This window comes from Amphiura filiformis, chromosome 2, assembly GCF_039555335.1.
Source record: "Amphiura filiformis chromosome 2, Afil_fr2py, whole genome shotgun sequence".
Taxonomy (NCBI): Eukaryota; Metazoa; Echinodermata; class Ophiuroidea; order Amphilepidida; family Amphiuridae; genus Amphiura; species Amphiura filiformis.
This window is the reverse complement of record NC_092629.1, coordinates 52,163,154-52,186,027: the sequence shown is the minus strand read 5'-3', so window position 1 is coordinate 52,186,027 and position 22,874 is coordinate 52,163,154. Positions and strand designations below refer to the sequence as shown.

The 22,874-nt window shown below is 36.7% G+C and overlaps 1 protein-coding gene and 1 long non-coding RNA gene across 4 annotated transcripts in view; both read right to left on the bottom strand.

Moving 5' to 3' along the window:
• Nucleotides 1–22,874, bottom strand: part of LOC140146361 (uncharacterized) — a 63,544-nt gene that overhangs the window by 26,438 nt on the left and 14,232 nt on the right. For 2 of the 3 annotated variants that reach the window (XM_072168180.1, XM_072168181.1), the window contains one exon: nucleotides 3,549–3,880. The exons of the other annotated variant lie outside the window; for it this stretch is intronic. The gene's annotated coding sequence lies outside the window, so the exon portion shown is untranslated. The remainder of the gene's footprint in view (nucleotides 1–3,548; nucleotides 3,881–22,874) is intronic. 3 annotated transcript variants of the gene reach the window in all.
• Nucleotides 15,264–18,356, bottom strand: LOC140146358 (uncharacterized). The gene is made up of 3 exons (XR_011858226.1): nucleotides 17,796–18,356; nucleotides 16,693–16,811; nucleotides 15,264–15,606 (listed from the first exon to the last, which is right to left on the bottom strand). It is a non-coding gene; the product is annotated as an uncharacterized lncRNA (long non-coding RNA).

The following is a 22,874-nucleotide window of genomic DNA, read 5'->3' as shown; positions in this document are numbered from 1 at the left end:
GGTCTGCTTAAACCAGAGAAGATGACGCTAACCGATTGTGCTACGGAGGGAACTTACGAAAACAGATGGTCTCAAACTGACTATGATATTCAATAGTGCATACAGGCTGTTATGATAAACAAGCGCATTGCCCCGCAAAGTCGGTCGCATCTATGACGAAAAAAACTCGTTTTTTGCAAAACTAGCTTCAATTTTGAATGAAAATCAAATGGTAGAGTAATCGACAGATCGTTGAGAAAAAATGTCAAATGATGTCAAAATTAACGTTTCACAATCAAGATATCGATAATGTAACACAACAGTTTTTTCTCAATCAAGATTCTCGAAAATGTTCCCCAAAAACGGGCTTTTAAAATTTAATCGGTACTGTATTTGGTTCTTCCCAATGGCAACATTATTTCTTTGATCGATTTGTAGTTCAATACAAAAAAAGAAGAAAACAATCACTAGGCGTGGTTTTATACGGGGCGCACATTTGAAAAAAAAAAAAACGTTATGGAACGCGTTTTTGATCGGTGAACATGGTGCGTAAAAATGCTTTACACGAAGGATTTTCAAATTTATTCCAAAAATTGGTATAAACACACAAAGTGACCTTAAGGGAAGGGGTATGAACGTTTGGACAGTATTTATTGTGGGACATTAGAGCACATCAGACATATCGAATTGCATTCTGAATACGCAGAATGGCCTTCTGATATCAAATAATTTTGATTTTTTGAAATTCGCAATGTAATACACATTTTATGGCAAATCATTAAAATTGACATTTTTGATATTTAACAGTACTCGAAGTAAACTTTATGAATCTGATGATTTCTATCTAAAGTGTATGCAGGTGGGATGAAAAGCCGACATTGCGAAACGATATTGGGAGAAACCAAGCATTATTATATTACAATAGAGTCACTGATCATCTTCATTTTTTGCCTTTGGTGAATAATAAGCCTGTTATTAGAATGTTTGAATCTCGCGCGTATGTGTATTATATAGTAGGAAATGAGAAAAAGTGGAAATTTAATAAAACAAAATGTCCTTCTGTGGATCGGTGTTTTAGTAATAGAGCATGCAAAGGTTATTATCAAAAAAACGTTAAAAATCCAAAAATTTAAAGAAAAGTGACTATTAGTATTACTGAAAATAAAGTACTCTTTAATTTCATTTTGATCTTTTTCATAGTAGGCCTAATTATGTTCCAACTTACACCCCCCCCCCCGCTTTAAAGTAAAATAATGGTAGTTTAATTGCAAATACAAATTTCAAGCCCCCTGGCGCGCGATTTCTTGTCTGAGCACCCAACACACTGAAAGATAACCTTACAATGGCATGCGTGCCGCTGTAGTTCCATATAAAACTTAAAATTTAGGCAAATTGTGTATGAATTGGCACCCAAAATGTGTGTATGATTTCATTTTATAGTTTTATGTAAAAGAAGAGATGGCCATGTTGTCCCTAGGGTATCTCCTTAGGTTCCATGTGTTTCAATAGCGACTTTCATAGTGAAACCCGTACACCCTTCTCGGAACTACTTTGAGACAAACTTATTCCCCTGAAGAAAGATTGAAATGATCGATGCTCTTTGAGCGTGCTGATAAATTGCCCATACTTTGTAGCTAAAATTAGGATCACCTATTGTATAACCACAGTCCACAGGTGAGATAGCATCGAGTTGTAATGATTTTCGACCATTTTCTTTTCCAAACTCGTATCAGTGGGAATATCTGTAGCGCCGAATTCGACAGCGTTGTCGCGAAATATGTACATGATACTGTACATGATACTGAGTTGAACTGTTGAGTCATATAATTGGCCTACTAATCTGATCAGATTGGTTAGCCCCCCCCCCCCCCCACGAAGACAATAAACTGATGCCATAAGCTTCAGTGACGAAGTGTCATAGGGGCAAGGTTTCCCGCCCCGCCCCTGTAAAAAGGTTTTTTTTTAAATCAAATTGATTCAGAACTAACAAGTTAGAATCTTGTTCGCTGGGGTGATGTGTATATCATGGGGAATCCACCCCCTTCCACCTACCACTACTAAAAATGTTTTATCTTTCTCTAGGTAGGCTTGGCCTATGCTGAATACTTTATGCCAAATTTGCCTGATAATGTCTCCTATAATGTCTTTATCATGCGGACCCCTATCCACCATTGTGTCCACATAAGAGATAAATAATATGCGAGGTTTTCTCCAATATCATTTCCTAATGGAATCAGTTTGACTTTTCTATTTATTTACTTTAGATTACGTTACGTAATAAGTACACAGATTTCTACATAAAAGAAGTTGCCTGACATCATCAGTTTGACTTTTCTGTTTATTTACTTTAGATTAAGTAACGTAATAAGTACACAGATTCTCTACATAAAAGAAGTTGCCTGACATCATTGCGAAACGATATTGGGAGAAATCAAGCATTATTATATTACAATAGAGTCACTGATCATCTTCATTTTTTGCCTTTGGTGAATAATAAGCCTATTATTAGAATGTTTGAATCTCGCGCGTTTATTTACTTTTGATTAAGTACACAGATTCTCTACATAAAAAAAGGTTATTATTCAAAAACGTTAAAAATCAAAAAATTTAAAGAAAAGTGATTATTACTGAAAATAAAGTAATCTTTAATTTCATTTTGATCTTTTTCATAGTAGGCCTAATTATGTTCCAACTTACCCCCCCCCGCTTTAAAGTAAAATAATGGTAGCTTAATTGCAAATACAAATTTCAAGCCGTCTGGCGCGCGATTTCTTGTCTGAGCACCCAACACACTGAAAGATAACCTTACAATGGCATGCGTGCAATGTCGCTGTAGTTCCATATAAAACTTAAAATTTAGGCAAATTGTGTACGAATTGGCACCCAAAATGTGTGTATGATTTCATTTTATAATTTTATGTAAAAGAAGAGATGGCCATGTTGTCCCTAGGGTATCTCCTTAGGCCCGGCGCATGTGTTTCAATAGCGACTTTCATAGTGAAACCCGTACACCCTTCTCGGAACTACTTTGAGACAAACTTATTCCCCTGAAGAAAGATTGAAATGATGTATAATTATATAAAGTATAATACTGAAACATTGCTACACAAGTCATGGTTTTTGGTTTTAGTTATTCTGAAAGCCAATTTTGACATTTATTTTGATTGCATTAATTACATTTACATTAGCATTGAATAGGCCTACAAATGGCCCAGTGTGTGGCGAAAGGCCAAGCTTAATAATTGTAGTAAAATTATGCACGGTAATAGGCAAGATATTTATGATTATTTAACAGAGTCAGTATCATCATTGTGTTGAAGGAACAATATTTATGTTAACAAATAAAAGAAGTAATTTTAATATTTCAATTTCTTTGTTATAGTCCATCATTAAGAATGTTACTTGAGAAAGAGCTAATTATACAAGTAGGAACAGCTGGAGTACGTGCACGGTATGATAGTCCGATGATTGGATACTTAGAGTACAACGATTCGAATAAAATTATTGCAAAAGACAAGAAGAAGAAGAAGTTAGAAACTAGCAGCAAATGTTTGATTTTAGTAACATACCTTATTTCTCCACAAATTGTGATCTGAGTGTCCTAAGTGTCCCTTCCTTGGAAAATCTCTGCAGGACTAGAATTGGCTTGTGACGCCTTTCCGCGCTTGGCTGCGAATCAGACACTCAAGCCCTTTAGGGCGAGCATCACTTGAGTTAGATGGGCATCATAGTGGGTATCAGATACCTGTTCTCGAGTATCCCTTTCCTTAACAAAATATCAGCAGAGCCAAATTTGTGTTGACTCTTCGGTTGTGTGTCTTTCTCTCCGACCAAATCCAGTTTTCAAGCAAATCCTCTTGCATGTACTCAGGCAATGAGAAGCAGTCATACAAAATGAAATCTGGAAAAATACACCAATTTATATAGAATCAGAAAACATCGGACAGCAACTTGGATAACAATAGCCAAAGTCACTGTTAGTTGCGCAGTTAACTTTTGCACATAATAGGATGTTGAGTTAGATAGCAACAGGTTCCTATTAATAATGATGACGTAATTATTCTGTGAATAAATCCAGACAATAGAATACCAATGTCACAAATCATGAACTTGAAACTTTCGGGGCGTAGCCAATCTAATCATAATGAATAGTCCAATAGTTTGAAACGAAAAAAAAAATGATATAAATTGAAAGGAAATGTTAACCTAACAAGGTAAATGGCTAACCCACTCTCCTGTATTTTTCAATACTTAACCAAGATCATCTTATGATACCATTATGCATTTTTACCCTCAAAGCATTCGCAATAAATATGTTTCCTTGTTGATGTGGTTTAAAAAAATAGATTACTAAACTACCCAAAGCAACTGAAGTGATCAAAACCTGTAGTGTTTTAACCATTAAACTTGACTTAACATGACTTGTAATATCACTTCTTGGACACGTATGTACAGTCCGGTGTACAACAATTATGTTATGATAAGGTAGGCAAAGGATAGAACAATATATGGTGTGGATACTGAGAATGGCAAATACGTAATACTTACATTTCATGGTTTTATTAATATTTCTAATTACCATAAACTAAGTTTACTTTTGCTTTAAAAGTTAAGCGCAACTGTGCGTAAAATCAGCCGTTATGAGGCAAACATCGCGTGATTCAGGTAAAGTGCGGTGCACTCAAACCATTCAGGAGCACCCAACGAGAATTTCCGGATACGGCCACACAACATGTAAAGTTTGTAGGCCTATTTTGGCACATTTACTTCCGTCAACTTACTTTTTTTGGCATATGATTGATGCTATAGTCATTATTTCAAACTATTTGATGAGAAAAAGCGAATAAAATGTTGAATTTTTAGTTAAAAAGTGATATTTTTCAGCAACATTTTGCGTAGCTACCGCTAATGACATGGATGAAATGAGTTGATTCCAAGTTTCCCGTCACCCGCCGCCCGAATCACCTTTTCATTTTTTTTTTTATTATAACAAACTGGTAAAAAACCATTATTTTCATAACAAAGTCAATTATCTTAAAATTGAGATGGAACTAATCAAAGTTGAAACTCTCAAAATGTCTGACATCCCCTTAGTTGTATGGGTATGGGTTCTAATAGGATTTAGTAAATAATGGAAATTTAAGGATCAAGCCTACCTCATCATGTTTCTAGTGATTACAAAATTGCCAATTTCTTTTCATTTTAATAAAAACAAATTAAAATCTTCTCAATCTGTTGCAAAATATCTGTAATGATGATCTAAGCATTAATACTAAAGTTATTAATCACTGTTGTGATTTGGTAGTTCACAGCATCTTACGAATGGTAGAGAGTTTGGCAAAAACTGTATTGCTCAATTCATAGCGAGTGTGTAGAAGAATTAAAATATCACAGATATACTTTTATAGGTGCTGCGGTTCTTGAGTTACGTTGTAAAGAGGGCTGAAACAACAACACTTTTGTAAAACGTACATAACTCATTAACAACAATAATTTAAGCAAGTTTGCAAAGTATACGATTTGTAGAATGAACATTTGCAAAACATCAAGGTGTTATTTTTCAATAATATATTGATCTAGATAATGAAAATCGATTTTTAGGTTGCCTCGACCAACAATACCTCGTCTACCCTTAAGATGGTCTTTCATCAACAATATAGATGATAGGCCTACTAATTAGCCATATGAAATCATGACCTCATATTTCACTGGAAAAAATGTGACAGGAACCTAATCATTTCATTTCATTAGCCTAACCAGCGATAGGGGCAGGGTGGAGGGGGGGGGGGGTATATTTTGTGGAGGTACGCCTAGCTAGTTGTAAAACAATGTGAGAGCGCCTGCAGCCCGGACCTTGCAGAGCTTGAAAGAGAACGTCATCATTCTGTCGACATTATCGAGAGTTTCACTCTTTCCAAAGCATATTGCTTTAATATTTTCCGGGCTCACTCTTTACACTCCAAGAGAGAGAGAGAGAGAGAGAGAGAGAGAGAGAGAGAGAGATTAATGACCTTAATTTTGGAAATAAATAATAGAGCGCCCTCGATTAGTTTATAATATAATTTCATGTTAATTTAATATGATAGGCCATATAATTATATTGAGAGGGCGCCATTCATATTATTAAATTTGCCAGCGAGGACAATACTCGCGCTCCATGATGCAGTCATGTCTACAGTAGAATTCATCTCGACCTTTGCAGGACTTAACCCCATTAAAAGCTATTAAACCAAGAAAACACTCATTGAAACAGCTCAAGTGATTAAATCGGATCTTCTCTGGTTGTGCACAAGTGACTGTTTTCATGTGCGATATCGCAATAAAGCTGGTATTCATAGCTTCAGTTGGGTAACCGATTATAAAGGAAACGAAAGGAAACAATGTTATGTGTGGCTTTGTTCACGAAATCAGACAATGTCGTGCTTTTTGTAAACCAGCATTCTTGAAAATGAGCAACATAATGATTTTTGACTTAACACGGTTTAGAAATAATTTCTTCATATTTTTGGTGTTATCTGTCGTTTACATGTCCTTCCTAAAACACAAAAGTACGACCCTCTCCAAACACCTAAATTAGCTAAAAATTTAGGACATGTTACAAAACTTTATTTTCTAGAACATATTTAGAATAATTTAAATGTAGCTTTTACCGGTTTTTTGTGGCATCCTTCAGAAGTGAGCGGTCCGATACCAATATTTTCGGTCAAATCTCCATTCAAATAACACGGGGAGTTGGCTAGCTATGCCTTGCCCTCACTCATCTATACTATTAAAGAGGAACTTGCCGATAATCGATACTTTGAAGAGGAACTGATCGATTCATCGGTATCATCACGGAGATTATAGATAAATTATAAATTAATAAATAGATAAATAAATAAGTTCTAGCATTTCCAGATGAATGGTAAATGCATAGATAGATAGATAAATTAATAAATACAAATAATTATTTGGATTTATTCGGTAGATCAACCAATGGTGGCCCGCTATTTCGTTAACGCGTTTCTGATCGTTCATCGGTATCATCACGGAGATTATAGATAAATTATAAATTAATAAATAGATAAATAAATAAGTTCTAGCATTTCCAGATGAATGGTAAATGCATAGATAGATAGATAAATTAATAAATACAAATAATTATTTGGATTTATTCGGTAGATCAACCAATGGTGGCCCGCTATTTCGTTAACGCGTTTCTGATCGTTGCTACGGATAAGCTTTAATACGCGTATACATACACGCATGTTCGTGGTGACTTTCGATGGAGAGTGGGTATTATTAGCACGGTATAAATCGCAATCGACTGAATTCGTTTATGATGATTTTCAGAAACTGCATTTGTGATGACTTTCCGAAGATTTTAAGGTAGGCATGGTATGATATATCTCAACAATGGCGCCGTAGATTTCTTTTTGACATTGGGGGGATAGGAATGAAAAACATTTCTTGGAAGTAGGCATAGGCCTATTAATAGTGAATCCGGCACCTTTTGGCAACATTAACGATGGCGTAGGTTTCTTTTGAGATGGGGGATGGGGTCTGCTTAAATCAATTTCTTGAAATAGGCCTACAGTGAATCCAGCACCTAAAATGGTGAATTATATGGCAAAAGTGGAACAAATTCGCACGACGAAGACCGCAACAATTGGCGCTGTGACTTTTTTAGTTTGGCCAATTATGAGGTTAATTTTGTCAGAAACCCACATGTAGGGGCCTACGTATACAGGTGTCAACTTGGGGGTGATTGTATGGACCATTGCCCTTATCAAGCCCCCACCACCGGGAATTTACGCCTAACTCAACCTTCTTGAAACCCAATGTTGCTATAGGCCTAGGCCTACTTGATGAAACAGAAACAAATTTTAAAAGAAAGAACGAACGAAAGAAAGAAAGAAACGGCCACAATACATGCGTACAAAAGTGGAACAAATTCGCACGAAGACTGCAAAAATGGGCACTTTTTATAGTTTGGCCAAATATGAGGTTAATTTTGTCAGAAACCCACATGTACATATGTATACAGGTGTCAACTTGGGGGTGATTGTATGGACCATTGCCCTTATCAAAAAGCCCCACGAACGAAAGAAAGAAAGAAACGGCCACAATACATGCGTACAAAAGTGGAACAAATTCGCACGAAGACTGCAACAATGGGCACTTTTTATAGTTTGGCCAAATATGAGGTTATGATTTTGTCAGAAACCCACATGTACATGTATACAGGTGTCAACTTGGGGGGTGATTGTATGGACCATTGCCCTTATCAAAATATTGGGGGGGGGGGGGGGTTTTATCCCCCACCCCATACAACCGGCATGTAACTCAACCTTCTTGAAACCCAATGTTGCTATAGGCCTACTTGATGAAACAGAAACAAATTTATAAGAACGAACGAACGAAAGAAAGAAACCACATACATGCGTCAACATGGAGGTGATTGTATAGACCATGCCCCTTACCAAAAAATTGGGGCAATTTATTCCTTGCTCCGGGGATTTATGCCTAAGTAAAAAAAAAAGAAGAAGGAAGAAAGGCAAGAAGGAAGGAAGGAAATAAAGGAAGAAATAAAGAAAGAAAGAAAGAAAGACAAAGAAAGAAATAGGCCTACTTGATGAAACAGAAACAAATTTATAAGAACGAACGAACGAAAGAAAGAAAGAAACCACATACATGCGTCAACATGGAGGTGATTGTATAGACCATGCCCCTTACCAAAAAATTGGGGCAATTTATTCCCCGCTCCGGGATTTATGCCTAAGTAAAAAAAGAAGAAGGAAGAAAGGCAAGAAGGAAGGAATGAAATAAAGGAAGAAATAAAGAAAGAAAGGCAAAGAAAGAAAGACAGACAGAAAGAAAGAAAGACTAAGAAAGAAAGAAAGACAAAGAAAGAAAGAAAGAAAGAAAGAAAGAGAGAGAAAGAAAGAAAGACAAAGAAAGAAAGACAGACAGAAAGAAAGAAAGAAGACAAAGAAAGAAAGAAAGAAAGAAAGACAGACAGAAAGAAAGAAAGAAAAAAAGAAAAAAAGAAAGAAAGAAAAAAGAAAGAAACAAAAGGGAAAGCAAGAAAGAGAAAGGGAAAGAAAGAAAAGAAAGAAAGGGAAAGACAAAGAAAAAAGACAGACAGAAAGAAAGAAAGAGTTAGAGAGAGAGAGAGAGAGACAGAGAGAAAGAGAAAGAAAGGGAACAATCAAGAAAATGAAAAGGAGAGAAATGGAACGAAATAACGGGAAAGCAAGAAATGGAAAGATAGAGATAGAGAGAGAGAGAGAGAGAAATTGAAAGAAAAAAAGGAAAGACAAAGAAAAAATAACTTGAGTCAAAAGGGTGTTTGGTACAAAAATTAGGCCTACGCAAAAGATCATGCCAAAGGAAATCGTTTGCAAAATGGAGGCAACAAATGTTACCACATCACTGACCACAGACCACGTAATAATTGAGCTGTTAAATCGATACCAATTGCCATGATTACCATTTCCATCGTTTATGCTAACCGCTCCCGTTTACTAACCGCTCCCGTTTACTCATCTAGCGGGGGCCCGCGCGAAGCGCGGGTACCCGCTAGTATTTACAAAAGTGCGACCATTTCTGAACATCTAACCTAGCTGTAATTTTAGGTCATGTTAGAGAAATATATTTGCTAGAAGTTTTGGAGAATAAATAAAATATTGGCTGGTTATTTTTCACACAGTGATGTTAACTAGGCAAGTGTCCATTCTCCCAACATACATCATTTGTAGGGGTCACGCGTCAATGGTGAGAGCACTGTGTATTGTGTATAGGAAAACGGACAGTAACTGCAGTATGCCTGGCCAGGAATTTTTTTATTGCTAGTATTTTGGCGCTAGCCAGATAGCCCCTGATTGCTTGAATTGATTTCCCAGCTAGGAATTTATGGGGTTTTTGAAAAAAAAAAAAGAAGTAGCCAGCTAGGTAAATTGTACTGCGGAGCAGATATCCCCAGATAGGAATTCATGTTGATCTGCGGAGCAGATATTTGCCAGGAAACGTCGTTGGGTGCCCCTGACCATTTCATGGCCCGATGATTTCCAATCAACATGGCTAGATTTCAGTAGAAATACTTTCAAGAATTTTTCAGAACATGCAAAAACAAAAGTAAAATTTGGTGTTATTTTCAATTCAAATAACTGCTATTGTCTTTGGATTGCTGGAATCCAGGTAATTCGAAAGAATGGTAAAAATGTTGCATTCTAGTAAGTTCCTTGGAATTCTTGATGACACTGCCTAGTACCGGATGTCATAGCGAGAAGGGGGAAGACACATAGAGACAGACCGAGACGAGAAGGCACACAGCGGACACAGAGGGACAGACACAGAAAAAGGAAAAATCGATAAGCCACATCAAACCATCAAATATGTTGACCTCTATGGCCTAAGACACACTAGATAAACTATTAGGCAGCAATTAGGGACTTGCACTTACAAACGCACTCCCTATACATTCCAGAATAAACCATCGCAACCAGGATTAGCTCCCGAGTTCACGTACGAGTAACTGTTTAGGTCTTTAATTTCAAGGAAATTTCAAGTTGAAATCTATACACCACCTATGGAAGACATAAACTTAATCTCCAAGACAGATAGTCTGAATTTCAAATGGGGTTACCTGAATGTGTTTGACTTTATATGTAATTCAACTGGATAGCCCGTTGTGATATCTGTTCTGTATTCGTTAGTCTATTGAAAGAAAAGTGAGAAGCAACAGATTAATACAATGTGTGGACACTTCTTTTATATATAACGAGTCACACATATGCCAATAGTCTATGTTTTTTACATGACATTTCAGCCTAAGACTTAACATATCGAAGTTGAGTAGTCCATAGCATTAAATTAACACCGCAAATCAAGAATGATGTTATGATTTCTCATGAGCTTTTAATGATATCTCGAAAGGTTTAAACATTTTGTCTACCACACTGCAAAAACAAGTGTTTATATTTGAACACCATATTGTGTTTATTAGAGCAACACTTAATAAACTGCGTTTTTTTGTTACGTTGCACGAAAAATTTGGGCCAAAAACCCGTTTTTGGGGATTTTCTCCAAAATGAGCATTTTGGCCCAAATTGACCTCACAGATGAATTCAGCAAGTCATTTCCAGTCTAAAAATGTATACTTTTATATTCTTTAGACTAATAATTTAGTTTCCATAATTCCAGGGTTAAGACCACCCTTAACATATTGAATCAGCAAACGTATCAAACTACTGCTGATATTTTCCATTATTTACGGTAAAAATTAATGCCAAAAATGTGAGTGATTGTATTTACACTGCTCAAAGAAATTAAAGGATCAGACTGATGTATTATCATTTTGCAAAAACAGCATTAAAGGAAGTCTCCGGCAATCACAACGTTATTCCTTATACGTAAGAATAATAATTATCAAGCACAAATCACATGGTTTTATTAAAAACAAACATATGGTGACCATAAAAACGAATAAAAACACCCGTCTCTCAAGACGCGATATTCAAAATTCCCGGGTGCCGAAATTGTCGAGTGCAATGACGTCCCAGTAATGCAATGAACGCTGACGACAATTGAGCACAAATAACCATTACGTCATTGCACTTAGACAATTTCGGCGCGGGAATTTCTAATATCGCGTGTTGAGAGCCGACTGTTTTTATGGTCAATATGAGTTTGTTTTAAATAGAACCATGTGATTTTTGCTTAATAAATATTTTTCTAAAATATAAGGCATAATGTTATGATTGCCGGAGACCCTAACATTTAATCGGATGATTGTCATGTCATTCAGTAATATTTAGGCAACAGAACATTTGCACTACAAAGTACTGATGTCCAGTGACACTGAAATACACCTTGGTTAGCACCATAGGAAAAAAAAAGAAAGAAAGTAAAATCAAGATTGTCAGATTCTGATCCTTTAAAAGTTTTGAGTAATGTATTTGCGCAACTTAAATAGAATAAAAATATAACTAACTGCATGCCCTTCAACTTTCACAGATTTGTATAGAAGTGCGTTTACTTTCAACTTGAAAAGATGTTTTGACATTTAACATAATTGATTAATACTTTAAAGAGAAGCCGATTTTTAAGATATTCTGAATCTTCTTTGTATTCCTGAAAGATATTTATTATGTGCTTTCATCCACTGAAGTAATATATCGCATCGGCACATTAAAGATTCATAACACTTCTGGAAATGTTTTAAGTTGATAATTATGACAAAGTTTAAATCAGTATCTTTTACAAATGGGACCAAGTTTCAAAAAGTGAGCCGAGGTGGGGGCTTTTTAAACTTGCTGCTTTCTTTACGTTGTCAACGTTTTTTTTGGTAGATTGCAGCTTACCATTAGTATACCACACAAAAATATCACATAACTCTAGTGTGTCTACTCTAGGTACTTTATTGCATTATTATGGCATTAAATTCCCGCATTTTGGCTCAAACTCGTATTTAAAACCCTCATCTTTGTTATCATCAGAGGTGATCATATTGACTGAGATATTATCTGAGATTTATGGGTCAAATGACGCTCCCATTACTTTTTTTTATTTTTATTTTATTTATCTGTGGGACGAGCTTTTTGACAAGAATAGACCACCTTTTCATCTGTCAATGAGGTTTCACTGTGGTCTATATGAATAATTTTATTGCGATTTACAATTTAGGCTATTTTGACGTCTGATGATGTCAGATGTGACATGTTTGTGTGGTGGATTTGGAAAAACTGAAATCTACTCAATCCAGTCGCAATAATCAGCCAATTTTACTTATGTGCGCGGGCGCTTTGAGGCGCAAAATTTAGATAGCCTAGCCTACGTTGTTAGTTATTGTTGTAGAGATTTGTGTGGTATTGATAGACTACTTAAAAATTCGTACCGATTTCCATCATACTGATCTAGCTAGCTCTTTACTCTCTACAGATCATGCGCACAACGGATCTTAGCATGACGCAGTCATGTCTACAGTAGAATTCACCACGACCTTTGCAGGACTTAAACCCCATTAAAAGCTATTAAACCAAGATAACACTCATTGAAAACAGCTGTTATCTGTGCAATGAGCAATGAGCTGGTATGATAGTTTCAGTTGGGTGAACGATTATAAAACAAACGCAAGGTTACAATTACTGTGTGGCCTTTGTTCACGAAATGAGACAATACTGTGCATATTGTTATCACATTCTTGAAAATGAGAAACATAATGGCTGTGGGCCGTAACACGGTTTGGAAATAATTTCTTCATATTTTTTGGTGTTATCTGTCGTTTACATATCCTTCCTAAAACACCAAAGTGAGAATATTTCCAAACACCTAAATTAGCTAAAAATTTAGAACATGTTACAAACTATATTTTCTAGAATTTTAGAAGAGTACTTTTAATATTGGCCGGTTATTTTTCAAACAGCGACGTTAATTAGGCAATTACCCATACTTCTAACATACACTATTTGTAGAGGTTACGCGTCAATGGTAAGAGCATTGTGTATTGTGTATAGGAACACGGACAGTAACTGCAGTATGGTCTGGTCATTAGAGATGTATTAGATGTAATACGTGACCGTAAATTGTATCCTTCAACTTTATGGCAGATATGTCATGAAATCCAGCTAGTGATCTAAAGAGATATCTACCATGATCAGTATGTTAAACAGATAGGTACATATTATTTGAAATGTGTCCATCCACACTGATCTCCATGGGAGTATAAACTGTTTAAGATAAAACAGGTAAAATTAGGCGAATGTTGAGTGAATTTGCCTGATCTTGATACTACTACACCCGGGGGGGCACTCACATTTGCCAGCTATACGGGTATGTGCCGCGGCGACGACCCCTTTTTCAGAGCCGCTGGCCGTTCCTAGACCCCTGAATTCATTGATTGCCGCTCTGATGACTCAATTTTTTTCTAGCCGTTCGCTAGACTCACAGAATTCATCATCTCTGCTCTCATTGACAATAGATTGGCATGTTTTCCGCGCTACGTTTACAAGCCCAAAATCTCGGCCCAAAAGCTACTTTTGCAAGCCCAAAAGCTTCCTTCAATGGGGATTTTCCATCATTTTCTTCCCAATTTAACACATTGTAAGGAATAAGGTGAATTTTGGGCTCCTTTTTAGGCAACACTGGGCCAGTTTTGTGATTTTTTTCAAAATGTAAACATCACTCGAAACTTGAGCGAGCTGTGCTGTGTGTGTGGCCATGACATTGAAAATCATCGGACTTTTCGGCTGATGGTGACATGAACATTTTGATGAATTGAGACCATCATTGGGAATAAAACTGGAAGTAAATATTATGACTATAGTACCTCAAATATGTACACTTCATTGGCTGGCCCGAATATTGAATTTAGAAGTGATTTTCGATCTATCAACCTGGTGGAAAGACTGCCGAATTCTGCACACTTGACATTTATGGCTCGATCCATTCACATGCAACTATTAATTATAATGTTTTTCTTTCGGCAATCTCAGGTTTGCTTCACACCACCACATTGGGTTCGTATATTTTAATGCACTCGGTGTTTCTACCGTCCCGACTCAAACGATTCTAGAAGTTTTTCTCACAAGCCCCGCCTACTTTCCCTGCCTTCTCGGCAACCCGGAAGTAACTTTTTCCATTGGTTTGTGTGGTGCAAAATGAGGAAAATACCAATATTTGGCAACGAATTACAGGAATTCCAGTCATAGATCTCGACATGGAATGGATACATTAGGTAAGTAACACTTTCATTTATGTCATATCAAAAAATTGTAGGAGATCTATGACCAGTTTGGTAGATAATCGAGTTAAAATGTGGGCATGTTTTTGGCATGGTCTAGGTGGGAATAACAGGTTCGTACATGTAAACTCAATGGGAATCTCTTACGACTAGGCTAAAATACAACAATATTTTGTAAATTTTCCTCGTAAAGAAAAGATCGGTCAAGGAAACCTATATGAATATGTTGTCAATACTTCACTTGACTCAAATATATGATTTATTTTTGTAATGAGAGAATCGCACATGGAATTTTAGAGGGATTTTGATAGCAGTTCCCGCACCGTAGAAAAGCTGAATTTGAGGCAAACCAAAGAAAAGTGCCTAGAACATTTCCAATAATTCCATGCAACTTTTACAGCCTGTAAGGAACTATGCATTACGATTACATCACATGATGTCAGAGTCATTTGTTGAGGTCCTTATTATTTTAATAATTGAAGCAAACATTTACTAGTTAGTTTATGCACCACATAAATTACTATGCAAGTATTTAAGTTCTCATCAAATGTTCACCCTCCAGAAAAGATTTTCTTCAAAAATTTAATTGTTGACATAATGTTGGGAAAGTTTTCAATGCATGCGAGTGATAGCCCTACTACGGCCTTTTGACTGTGGTGGTCCAAAACCATGCTATATCGTAAAACCTGGCTATATCCAGAGAACTGCTAAACCCAGACTGCTAATTCCCCCTTTTGGGTGGAGCGGTTAGTGGGTTTTAGCAGTTCTCGGATATAGTGTGTTTAAAAAGCCCTATAGTACGGCTAGCGAGTGATGCGACAGATAACAGATGCCAGCTGTTGACTTCCAAACCATCATCCTCTTTGTCTTTCACGAAACCAGTATCCTCAGTAGTACTGCTGCACCTGGAAATTGGAATAAAATAAAATAATAGCCAATTATTAATTATTACACATTATTATCAGGATTATGGTATCTAGGCTGTTTGTGTTTTAAGGGGTACTACACCTGCCCAATTTTGTGCCTATTTGTGCATTTTTCTCAAAATTATAGGGCATTGGGGACAAGTAAGATATGTATATTATAGGGGCAAGGACTACAACTACTGCACTGGAAATTTTATATCAGCACAGACAACAGTTGTGGAGTTAAAGTCAAAAATGAGGGAAAACCAATATTTAAACAAAAAATCAATAACTACTTGCTTTGAGTTGCTGAATTTTCAGTACAGTAGTTGGGAGTCCTTGCCCTATACATATCTTACTTGTCACCAATGTGCTATAATTTTTTGCGAAAATGCAAAAAATAAGCACAAAATTGGCCAGGGGTGTAGTACTCCTTAAAGCCTTAATTTAATGTACTATCTTTTTAAATTTTTAGATTTTCCTTCCAAAATGATAAATTATTGTAGCAGAGTCATGATATGCTATTTCAATAGGTGTGAGGTCAAAGGTCATAAAGTCAAAAGTAGTCACTTGCAATCATTTTGCAATTTTAATTTTTTTTTATGAACTGTGAGAGCGGAGACAGATTTAAAGCACTAATCTGTAATTTACTAAGTCTACTAGTCGTGCATAGTTTCATGGGCATAGCCATCTTTTTTTTAGTAAGGAGGGCAAAATAAAACTTAGGTGGTACACAAAAAAACTCTGCATTGCAAAAAAAGTTGCATCATACAATTATACATAGAGAGGTTGTATGTCTTTGAGCTTCTAAAAAAGGCTTTATTGGGACGTAGCACGCAAAAATTTCGTATTTTACACTATTTTCGGTCATGATCAGGTTAATTTCGGTAGAAAAGGGTTCCTTGTCCCTTTTCTTTTCTTTTGCCCTTCTGATTTTCTCTTTTTTTTTTTTGTCAGAGGGCACTTTCATTTCATATACCTGTCGTGCCTGAGAATTAAATATAGGAACACATAGGAATAAGGTATTGGCATTTTGTGTGGTGTGCTGCACCCCTTGGCTACAACTTTGTAAATGAAATTACTTACATCCTCCTCAATAAGGAAAGCTGTGCTGTTCGGTTGCAGGTGCTTTGCTTCAGCGTGTGTTTATAGTTCAGATTTTTGGAAGATATGCCTTGCAGAATGGACCTTTCGTGTGCCAGTTTCTGGAAAGACAATACAGTATGACATTGTAATTAAAGCCATTGTAACATTTGCTAAGGGGAAAGCCCTGAATATTTTTCAAAATTCTGTTTTTACACGATTGCTTTGTAAACATATAGTAGGCCTACATACTCTGCAAAAATCAAGACTTTATGTTTGCTCACTTGCTGTGGGTTGGGATTGAGACTGAAGATGAAGTCAAAATCATATTTTCCTATAGACGAATCAAATTTCACGCATTCCTGCACCTCAATGGCGGGCATAGCCGCGACGGGGACCAAACTATCTCACCTAAAATGTGAAATGATGCGCCCTTGAAGGATATTTTAAACTGCATTCTACCACCCGTGTTACACGCAGACAAAAGAATGATGACAGTTTACAACACAAAAGAATCTCACATCAAATTTTAAGCGGGTTTAATCCACCCAATTGGGCACTCACAACACCTGTTTGGTGCATGCAGGGACCCTAATAAGGCCAAATAAAAAATAAACATGTTTCACGTCCCTCCCGCTTCCTTTTTTGAGGTTTCTTCAAATATATTTTTATTTTTTGAAATTCGGTTATAACTTTTCAAAATATATGTCTAGGAAGTTAGGATGCTTTCTATAGCCTTGTTAAGATACAAGAAACACGTTAGGAAGGTTTTGTGATCATTTGAGGGGGTGTTATTAACTCTCCTCCTTTTTCCAGGCATTATTGTATACGCTAAAACACTGAGCTCTAAGTATGGCTATTTACACCAATTTTGTGATAAAAAATAGAAAATAAAAAGACCCTCTTCCTCCTTTTTTCGAAAACCCGGACGTGAAACATGTTTTTTATTTTACTTGGCCTAATGGCCGACCAAATCCTGACCATGACTTGGCTCGTTGGATTCGTCTATACTATAGCGAATACTCACTGCCAGTTAAAATTAATGTTGTGTCGTTTAGTTTTACTTGTGCATTAAAAAAATTAATGAGTTATAAAAAGAAACTCACCTTGCAGAGTCGAGGTACAAACAACACACCCAACATACTCAGCCAGGAGAACGGTATACACATACGACATACACTGTATTGCAATGATCATGAATGTACAGTCATGACAGTGCATGAACAACAGATCTGTGTGATGCAGTGGTGAATGGGACAAATCTCGTCATGTTTTCGTGTAGTCCGAGGTGCTCTGACGATAACACTCCGATCGCCAGGCAATCTACGTGTACTAGACTAGTAGGCCAGTGGGACAACGAAAACGCTACGTGAACGAGCTAGTTTTCGTGGTATATTCGATGTCCGTGGCCTTAAACTGTCCTTATCCATCATGTCATTTGCTTCTCTAAATATTCAGTGAATTGAATACTAATATTACTATTGCAAACTAGTCCAAGCACGTCGCTAAAATGAGGCAAATAATTCGATTTTCGCAACTGGATACTTCTGTCAGTGTTATGACTGTCGCAAAAACAGCTGATCGAGGTCAGAGGTGAAATCTGTCAATCAAACTACTTTCGCGCATGCGCAAATGGCACACCTGAACTTAGGGAAATATTTTGCCGAAGGCATTGAGGTGGTGTGGGTTTGCTTGTAGTACTGCTGCTATAATTATTCAGTAGGTGAGAAAGTAGGCCAGTACTTAGGCTATTTGTCATTTTCTTATTTTATGATCTGGGTGTTATATAGTACAAGTTAGTCCGAATAATCAGACCCAGAGAACAAAATATTAATTTCTGACATGATCGTGTTCTGGTAAGTACAAGTCATAGGCCTACCTAGAATATTTTCTCAATTTGAATTTTATCCTTTCTAGATGATCCACCCAAAAATAAAAATCATCGTATAGAATAGATCCCTGATGTAGGCTCCCTACTAAGGGAGCGATCGTTATTTATGGCAGGGGGTAGGCCTAATGGGAAAATTTAGGGGGAACACAATTTTATTTTTTAGTCTTGAGAGGGGGGAACCTGACATTTTAGTTGAACCAAGAGGGGATTGTGAAGTTTTAAATGGAGAAATTGGGAAAACAATTAAGGGGGAACGCAGAAATTTTGAGCGGACGCGAGGGGGGAACGCGAACATTTTTGTTGATATTTTTTTCCAAAACGCCCATCCCCCACCCTGCCGTAAATAACGATCGGTCCCTAATCTGGATTCAAGTGTGATGCAGACATTCTGCTTGGGGTATATGATCCAGGTCCAGATGTTGAGATACTTTTAATTTATTTTTCATCCCGATAGGCCTAGGCCTATACTTAATTCGATGCACAATTTTTGACAAGAATCGAAATCGATTTTTTCGAAAATCTGTGGCAAAAATGGAACAAAAAAAATTTAAAATGACCCCGAATTGACCAGCCAATCAGTTCCCTAGACCCTCCCTATTTGACGGGCGATCAGTTCCCTAGACCTCGAGTTCGAAACTGGCGGTGGCACACCCCTACCCAAAAAAAATGTGAGTGCCCCCCCCCCGGGCTACTACAATGCTGGACAAAATTAGTTAGAATAAAGAATAGCATGTGAACTTAAATGGCCAATTTGTCGTTATTTTTAGAGTGCTGAAATAGCGCTTTCTTTAGTGTCAAGTCTAAACATTGCCCTCACCCCTCATCGCCCTCACCCCCCCCTGCCCCACCAATCAATGTTTGGTACAACTGAGCGCACATGAACAAACACTGATAGCTCTACTCATCAGTGGGAACGGGGCTCATTTGCAATAGTTAATACCGTACTAATTTAATTTGTCCAAGGCCCGGGTCCAGGGTTGTAGCTTGAATAACTCATTACCATGGTAACACAGAAAGAAAATGTTGGTACCCATTGAGTCCTGTTGAGATATCATGATCAATTGGAGACAAAAATCTGTGATTGGTTGAAAAATCCGTGATAAATCTGTAATCAAACACGGATTCTTCTTAAAGGGACCATTGAAAGAAAATATGATTTGGGGTCAAAATAAAGCCCATAAAATATAGAATCAATATCTAAAACAATTGAAGAACTAACTATTTTAGAAATAAAAATACAATGAAAACAGCGTACTCGATTAACCCCCCTTCCCACGCTACATCGCGCGTCATTTATCAAAAATAAAAATTGGGCGCTTTCCGGATGACGTCATTGTGGTTACGCGTGTTGACATTGTTGTGTTGACATTTTTGCCGGGATAATTTGACAACAGCGATCGCGATCTAAATATCAGATGCAATAATACATACAACCACTTATTATTTAAAGGTCAAGTTATTATTTAAAGGTCAAGTAAAACAAAATACCAGTTGATTGTTCACATGTTATCAAAAAGAGGAAGTGGAGGGCCTTTTTGTTTATCATTTATTATTTTTTGACAATGCAAATCGATCATTTAGGCCTATGTATTATTCCCGGACATTATTAGTTGTGTAACTTGTGGAGGAGGAGGATAGGATCGAGGCTCTTGTTATTTGATGGTTCTCTGAGATGATGATTAAAACAAAGCCTTTAAATTGAAATGCTTATTGGACAGCCCGGTTGGACAGAAGCAAATTCGATCAATATTATTAACTTTTGAAACATTAAAAAAAAGAAGTTTTCCCTTATAATAAGGAAGCGGGCGGGGACGATCAATTGTTATTTTTTTTATCATCATCAAGAATGCAGCTTCCTATTTTAGTTATTCATAAATTCAACCCCGGTCAGCATGGCCAAGATATGATTCCGATGACTTTATGTAGGCCCTACATGGCATGTATAAACCATAAAACCAATTATGAGTAGGCCTAGGCCTATGATATAGTGACGATGACGAAGGGAATATCGCCAAGATTTGTCGCAACGCATAAATTGCAGATGATGTGCCGGCGCGAGCACCTCCCGTGCCTAGATGTGCCCCATGGGTTTTATAATAGGCCTATGTATTTTTCCGTAGGGCCTACCTTAAAATATTCAAGAGATGATTATTTTTCCCAAAACCTGACAATTGGTAAAAAAGTCTTTTCTTCCATAAGTTAACTTTCAAAAGTGCTTATTTTCATACCCCAAACATGCCAAAGTAGGACCTTTTATTTTGCAATTTTATTCCCCTATACCATGTGTATACGGATGCGGGACACTTGCCAATATTATTTGAGCCGTTATGGGCAGTAGCTGAACGGCAGATGAAGAACATGACATGCAAGCTGTTCTTGAAATAAATTACGAGGAGCGCCTACAAACATACATAGGCATTCAAAAAGCCTATGCTACAAAAATAAAAGTACAAACATCATATGAGAAATATATAGGCCTACACTTATTTTAATACATGGATGGTTAGGCCCGGGGTAGGCCTAGGCTATGAGAAATTGATGTCAGTCATTTCTAAAAACGAAATATCCAGCCGGGCGCGCTGTATTTTATATATGTTGTGGCGATATATTATTTTATATCCCATGCCTTCTATTTTAATTTATTTATTTATTCATGGTGTCATTCACCTCGAGTGAGATCACTCTCTCGTATCATGTCGATTAGACTATCGTTAAACGTCACAATGGTCTTTTGTGAACGAATGTCTTGTGTACGACGCAAACTGAGAATGAATTGTAGTCTGTGGCATTCACTCAGATGGTTAACATCTCTCCATAAACTCTCCGTGTGCGTCAAGATTTGAACACAACTTCTTAGTTTAGAGCGAGTACAATTCTTGCTAATTATTACTGGATAATGGAGTTTGTTCTACTCCTAGTTCTCTTGTTAGTTTTAATATAAAGTTTCATACCGAATGAAGAAGATGTAGTAAGTAATAAATATAACTTAATTAACAGTAAATTGGGTTTTGATTGTCTTCATGTTTGTGTGATAATACTCGTGCTTGGCTGATTCTAAAAGCCTAAATAAGTCCCTGGTTGAACCTCTGGTTCTATGAAGAACTTTATTTTAGCGCCCCTACTCAGGCCAAATCTATGATGAAGAGACGATGAACCGAATACCAATCGGAGGGACTAGCCGAGACGAGTGAACCAAGACGCATCTACCAAGCCGTGTGATTATTCCCTGGTACCTACCTCGCCGGTTAAAATATTTAGCGAGTCCTATTCCCAAAGTTCTTTATTAGAAATGGTGGAGAAAGCCAAGGCGTTTTGATATTTTTATATCAATGTTATTTTAAAGATCACCCTTACAAGAGACAATTTTTGCCCAATATATTAATACATCTTGTTCATCGACGGCCGAAGACGTCAGCGGAGTTTCTGAGTGATGCTACGGGCTACCCTTACCATTTTGTTTCAAATTTTATTTTGGTAAGTTAATATGATGGTGGTAAGTTTTGTTTTGGTGGCATCAACATATATTGTATGTTTTATCTATAGTCTAGGCACGTAGTAGGCCTATTTCATTTCAAAATTTGGCGAGTTGAGTAATTTTGCGCTAAACATGGGCGTTGGCTGCCAATCGATACCAGCTGTGTATGTGACGGGTTTGCATTTATGTGTAATCAATGGAGTGTACAATTGTATTCATTGAATTGAAGCTTGCTTTCTTTGGTCAGTCCTAATAAGCTTGGCTTTGTATTGTGTTTGATTGTTCATTCAGCCGTCATAAACTGTGGCGTGGCATGTATTTAAAATTCGCGCACAGTATACTCATTCAATTGAATTGGCTTTCTTTGTCAGTCAACCGGGTTCATTGATGGTCATCATTTTTGTAGTATGTACTATGATTGCTAATATGAATTATTTGGTCAGTGAATTAATGGCATGTAAATAGATAGTGGAAACTTGTATATAGGTTATTTGAAAAACTTTGTTGATGTGAATTAATAAGTTGACTTTGAAAATATTCTAAATAATTTTGCTTTATTAAAGCGAGTCAATTTATCAACTTATTTTGATGACAAATATTGTAATGGATTTAATTTTTGTAAACATCCATGGCTTCTGGTGATGATGAAATTAAATTACAAGAAACGTTTAATGATAGCTCTGAAGAAATTTCTAATACATCTGATAGTAGTTCTGATGATGAAATATTAGATTTTGATTTAAACATGGCTACTAAGTATGACATGTACGATTTAAAAATCAAATATTCAGGAGATCCTGAAGATGATTTAGATTCTTT